The sequence below is a fragment of the Phyllobates terribilis genome, unplaced genomic scaffold (genome assembly GCF_046119375.1).
Source record: "Phyllobates terribilis strain yellow unplaced genomic scaffold, ASM4611937v1 Scaffold_4__5_contigs__length_816908805, whole genome shotgun sequence".
Lineage (NCBI taxonomy): Eukaryota > Metazoa > Chordata > Amphibia > Anura > Dendrobatidae > Phyllobates > Phyllobates terribilis.
This window is the reverse complement of record NW_027362764.1, coordinates 781,651,942-781,658,261: the sequence shown is the minus strand read 5'-3', so window position 1 is coordinate 781,658,261 and position 6,320 is coordinate 781,651,942. Positions and strand designations below refer to the sequence as shown.

General features: G+C 44.8%; 1 pseudogene; it reads right to left on the bottom strand.

The window, feature by feature from the left end:
• Positions 1–3,252: 3,252 nt before the first annotated feature.
• On the bottom strand, positions 3,253–5,304 carry LOC141264719 (exosome complex component RRP41-like; annotated as a pseudogene).
• Positions 5,305–6,320: the final 1,016 nt, after the last annotated feature.

The following is a 6,320-nucleotide window of genomic DNA, read 5'->3' as shown; positions in this document are numbered from 1 at the left end:
CAATGACCATTGGGCCTAACAGCAGCTGTTTAGCCGCAGACCTGCGAGTTGAAGCACTGACGCTTCTGCTGCTTGTGAGGATCACTGCACTTTCTTATAAAGCAGCTGGGGATTCTCAAAAGGTGGAAACAAAAAAGCTGGAAAAACACTGAAAAAAAAACCTCACCAAAAAGAAAAAAAAAAAAAAAACCTTCAAAAAAGCAAACAGGAAATGATATAAAAATAATGCTGAAAAAAAGAGGCTTCAGGAAAAAAAAGTCCTTGTTTCCTTAAGGGTCTTCTTTTAAGGAAAGAAAAAAAAAAGACGTTCTATGCACTTAACCCTTTTAGTGACTGTTTTTTACTTCGGCTTCTCTATAGGACTTTAAAAAATGGAAGAAAAAAATGTTTATAATAAAAAGTGGCAGAAAAAAAAAGCTCAAAATTCATGTTTACACTGTGTTCCAAATTATTATGCAAATAATATTTTCTCAGATTTTCCCAAATTACCTATATGAATTGCAGTCATTGTAATTTTCCAGTCAAATAACTATTAGAGTACAATTGAAAGGTTTTTGTACAAACTGCCTATGATAACAGTATATTTATAAAAAATAAAACACTCAAACTGCACTCAAAATGCATGTTCCAAATTATTATGCACAGCAGAGTTTTCAACCTTTTCATTTTAATAAAGAACAAAAAATGGTCATTTTTGCAATTATAAGCATTAGCAGGTTGTTAGAAACTGAAATCAAACAGTTTTCAACTCAAAACTTTATTCTAGGTGATGTTACATTTGCACATAGGACCCCTTGTTCGAAAGGAGCTTCTGAACTCTCTCGTCCATTGAATTTGTCAGGTTTTGGATGGTTTCTGCTTCCAATTGTTTTGCATGAGGACAGAATACCCTCCCAGAGCTGTTGCTTAGATGTGAACTGCCTCCCGCCATCATAGACACTCCTTTTGATGATGCTCCAAAGGTTCTCAATGGGGTTGAGGTCAGGGGAGCATGGGGGCCACACCATAAGTTTGTCCCCTTTTATGCCCATAGCAGCCAGAGATGCAGATGTGTTATGTGCAGCATGAGACGGGGCATTATCATGCATGAAAATGATCTTGCTGCGGAATTCACGGTTCTTCTTCTTGAACCATGGAAGGAAGTGCTGTTTGAGAAACTCAACATACATTATGGAGTTCATCTTTACCCCTTCAGGGATCCTAAAAGGGCCGACAATCTCTCTCCCCATGATTCCAGCCCAAAACATTACTCCACCTCCTCCTTGTTGGCGCCGTAGCAGTGTTTGCATGGGGTGTTCATCAACCAGCCATCCTCCACTACATCCATCTGGACCATCGAGATCATTTCATGCATGATAATGCCCCGTCTCATGCTGCACATAACAAATCTGCATCTCTGGCTGCTATGCGCATAAAAGGGGACAAACTTATGGTGTGACCCCCATGCTCCCCTGACCTCAACCCCATTGAGAACCTCTGGAGCATCATCAGAAGGAGTGTCTATGATGGCGGGAGGCAGTTCACATCTAAGCAACAGCTCTGGGAGGGTATTCTGTCCTCATGCAAAACAATTGAAGCAGAAACCATCCAAAACCTGACAAATTCAATGGACGAGAGAGTTCAGAAGCTCCTTTTGAACAAGGGGTCCTATGTGCAAATGTAACATCACCTAGAATAAAGTTTTGAGTTGAAAACTGATTTCAGTGTGTAATAACCTGCTAATGCTTATAATTTCAAAAAGACCATTTTTTTGTTTTTTATTAAAATGAAAAGGTTGAAAACTCTGCTGTGCATAATAATTTGGAACATGCATTTTGAGTGCAGTTTGAGTGTTTTATTTCTTTAAAAATATCCTGTTATCATAGGCAGTTTGTACAAAAACCTTTCAATTGTACTCTAATAGTTATTTGACTGGAAAATTACAATGACTGCAATTCATATAGGTAATTTGGGAAAATCTGAGAAAATATTATTTGCATAATAATTTGGAACACAGTGTAATACAGGACTTACCTCCCCATCTATGGTCACATCAGCTCATCTCACATGGTAAGACCACTACATTCTGTTCATCACTTTTCGATTTCTCACCATTTCCAAACCTCTGCTGCCAGTCAGAGAATGAGAACATTCCCGTTCACCTTTCCTCTTACACGACATCTGTGTATTCTGGAGACTATAAGGCCATGTGCACACGATGCAGAAATGCTCCGGATTTTTTCCTGAGTGTTCTGCATCTCCCTGGCAGAAAAAACGCATGCGGATTGTACATGCGGATTGTACATGCGGATTGTACATGCGTTTTCCTGTCAGGGACATGCGGATGTGAAGCGTTCTTCACATGCATTTCCGCATGCGGATTGACAAGCGCTTTCCAAGCAATTTTAGCATCACTTGGAAAGTGCTTGTCAACTTGGTCACACTATATAAATCCATGCAACGGGCATATATAGTGTGACCGAAAGAATGGTAAAAAATAAAAAAATAAATCTATACTTACCTTCTGATGGCCCCCGCAGTCTTGCTTCGCTCCGTCCTGGCTGCCGGCAGCTCACGGTACACTGAAGGACCTGCCATCACATGACTATGACGTCAGCGCAGGTCCTTCAGTCCACCGCGATCTGCTGGCAAGGGAGGACAAGCGCAGCGAGGGCCATCAGAAGGTAAATATAACATTTATTTTTTATTTTCTTCTTTTATTCACAGATTCTATGGTACCCGGGTCCGGAGGAGTCTCTGTCCTCTACACCCAGGTACCATCCGCACATTAAACCGCTTGGACTCCGCATGTACAGATGCAATAATGCGGATTCCATGCGTTCCAATGCAAGTCAATGGTGGCGAAAACGCATGTACAATCCGCATGAGTTTTTTCTGCCAGGGAGATGCAGAAACGCTCAGGAAAAAATCCAGAGCATTTCTGCATCGTGGGCACATAGCCTTAGTGTGCGCTGCTGCTGAGCTCAGGTATAGCCCCGACTGACACACTGTCACTAACCCTCAGCTCTGTGGGCAGGAGACCTGGACAACTTCACATACTTTAAATGTAAATCAGATCATTTCCACTCACTTACAGCAAGCAGAAAAAGAATACTGCAGAGAAAATAGCTTTTCATTATTAAAGGGCTTTTCCATTTTACCACATAAGACATTTCCCTTTTTTGCGCAACATAAAAAACTTCAGCAACAATATAAAAAAACAAAAACGTTTCTTATTTATTAAACCAAAACATAGAATATATTCCTGTGTGTCCTCGGCTCCGTCCCCTCAGCCCACGCTTCTCTGATGAGATCCGGCTTTTATGGCTCCTCTCTCCACGACTGTCCACACACAGCTCCATAGTCTCATCTACGCTGTTCCCCGATCTCCGACCAGCGCCGACACCTCCTGTAAGTGGTCGCGCACCACCTGCTCCAGCACCGCGTACACGTTCCTTACACGCCTTGCTGGCCGCATCCATCACTCGCTCCAGGTGATCCTCGTGCAGCCGCGAGTTCATCTCCAGCAGCGCGATCTGCTCAGACTTGGGTAACAGAGCTAAAGACAAGTGGGGTCCCCCCGCCGACTCCTCCACGTAGCTGAGATCCGCCAGCGGCGTGTCCTCGATGAAGCCGGCTGAGCTGGAGCACACGTAGTCCCGCATGGGGATGCCGGCGTCGATCACCGCCAGGGTAGCTGCGTTCACACACGTGCAGTAATTACTGCCATCTGCTTGCAGGATCTAAAAGGGATAAAAATAAATAAATCATATAATTACATTATAACCTAAAATATTGCTACACGGCCCATCCCCAGTCACAGACGGCTGACAACAGAGAGCAATAGATGACAGTCCTAGCTCGATACAAGAGGAGATTGTATTTATCTGCAAAGGAAACGAGCAGATATCAAGGTACCGTTACTGTGTTTGGCTGATAATAGAGAACAAAAGAAGTACAGCTAACAGTGGTAGGATAAAGCCCCCGTCTCACATAGCGAGATCGCTGCTGTGTCACGATTTTGGTGACGCAACAGTGACCTCACCAGCGATGTCGCTATGTGTGACACTTTGCAGCGATCAGGCCCCTGCTGTGAGGTCGCTGATCGCTGCAAAATGTCCTGGAACATTTTTTGGTCTTTGCCCTCCCGCTGGTCAGCACACATCGCTGTGTGTGACCAGCGATCAGGCTGGTAACCATGATAAACATCGGGTTACTAGGGGCACACGCGCACTTAGTAACCCGATGTTTATCATGGTTACCAGCCTGTTCCTGTTTCAGCAGGCTGGTAACCAGGAGCAGGACATCGTGGAAAGATTCTTTCCAAGATGTTGCTGCTCCTCTGATCATTGGTGAGCCTGCCTGTTTGACAGCTCACCAGCGACCACATAGCAACGCAGCAACGATCCCTGACAGGTCGTATCGTTGTCGGGATCGCTGTAGCGTCGCTAAGTGTGACGGGGCCTTTAGGCTCCAAGCTTTGGACACTGTACAGATAAGGCTCTGTAAACATTAGCCTGAGGTCGGCCGAACCCGCCAATATCGACAGTTTCAGCCGACGGTCTAATTTGTATGTGGTCGGGATTGATGTTGAGTGGATATGTCTGATTTCTGACTACTGATCACTTTGCTCTCTCTGAGATAAGTCGGCGTCTTTCTCTCAGGGAATACAGGAGTGCAGTCGGGCGAGCGCTCCACGTGCACGGCGGTCGGCCGGGCGAGCGCTCCACGGGTACGGCGGTCGGCCGGGCGAGCGCTCCACGGGCACGGCGGTCGGCCGGGCGAGCGCTCCACGGGCAGGCTCATCTAGGTGGACGTACGGTCTCCGTGCGGCTGGCGCTTCCTTTCCCCGGTGCTGAAGGTGGCCATGTTGTACTGGCAGTTCACCACTGCGCGATCGTGGAGGGTTTTGGCCCAAGAGCCGCGGATCTAAAACGGTTAGTATCCTTCCAATAGTATTTGGGCCCCAAATCATTATTTGTGTTTTTTTTTGTCTTTTAGTGTTCATGACACACGTGGAATTATAAAGAAAAAAAAAATAGGAAAAAAAAACACCAAAAATGAAACAAAAAAAGGCACAAATACAATAATGAATGTATCATCTGGTGCAGAAAACAGCAGCGGCACCTCGTGGGGCCCGTACACCACCGCCAGCGCCTTGGTGTTCCCCTGCTCCATGTACGCAGAGCAGTCAGCCTGCGCGAACACTCCCATCCGGGCCTGGACCTTCCGCAGCTCCCCGGCCTTCCTCCCGTCCACCCGGTAACCCTGATCCGACAGCAGCTCCAGACCGGCCATCCTGCTCCCCCTGCCGCAGAAAGGGAAAGGACCAGAGAGGATGTCGTGGTCATGTGACCAGTCACGTGTGTGGGAGGAGCCAGACTCCATGTCCTGCTGGAGAAGCCGAAATAAAGTCATATGGATCCAAAAGCCGTAAACAGGTTTATTATTGTTACATTTGTAAAAGTCCGATCTATCAAAATATAAAATTAACCCAATCAGCAAACGACATGAGAAAAAAAATAAAAAAGCCAGAATTACGTTTTCTTTGGCCGCTGCAACACTGCAATAAAATGCAATAACGGGCGATCAAAACATCGGATCTGCCCCAAAAAGGTATCAATAAAAACGTCATCTGAGGGCGAAAAAAATAAGCCGTCATCCGGCCCCAGAGCCCGAAAAATAAAAGCCTTACAGGTCTCAGAAACTGGCACATTTTTATTTTACAAATTTCCGACTTTTTTTTTTTTTTTTTTTGCTGCTTAAATAAAAGAAAAACTCCAGACGTTTGGTGTCTGCGTCCTCGCACCGACCCGGGGAATCATAATGACGGCTCAGTGTTACCATATAGTGAACACGGTAAATGAAAAAATATATATTTTTTGCAATTTTGCTGCACTTGGAATTTTTTTTTTTTTTTACATCAAATGATAAAATGAATCATCAATCAAAAGTACAACTCGCCCCGCAAAAAAAAGCACAAGAGCTCGTACGGCGACGTGGACGGAAAAATACAAAAGTTACGGCTCCTGGAAGGTGAGGAAAAAACAAAAGCGAAAAGACAACAGAAAATGGCCCCGTCAGGAAGGGGTTAAAACCATTGACGGCTATAAAAAATAACGTATCAAAGTCTTGGACCCCCCGCGATAAATCCCCCAGAAAGAGTTAATAAATATAATCAAGAAATTACATAAACCTAAAAACGACATTAAAAAAAACCAATGCAACCCACCAAAAAAACCAATGCAACCCACCAAAAAACAATGCAACCACCCCCCAAAAACCAATGCAACCCCCCAAAAAACAAAAAAACCAATGCAACCCCCCAAAAAAACAATGCA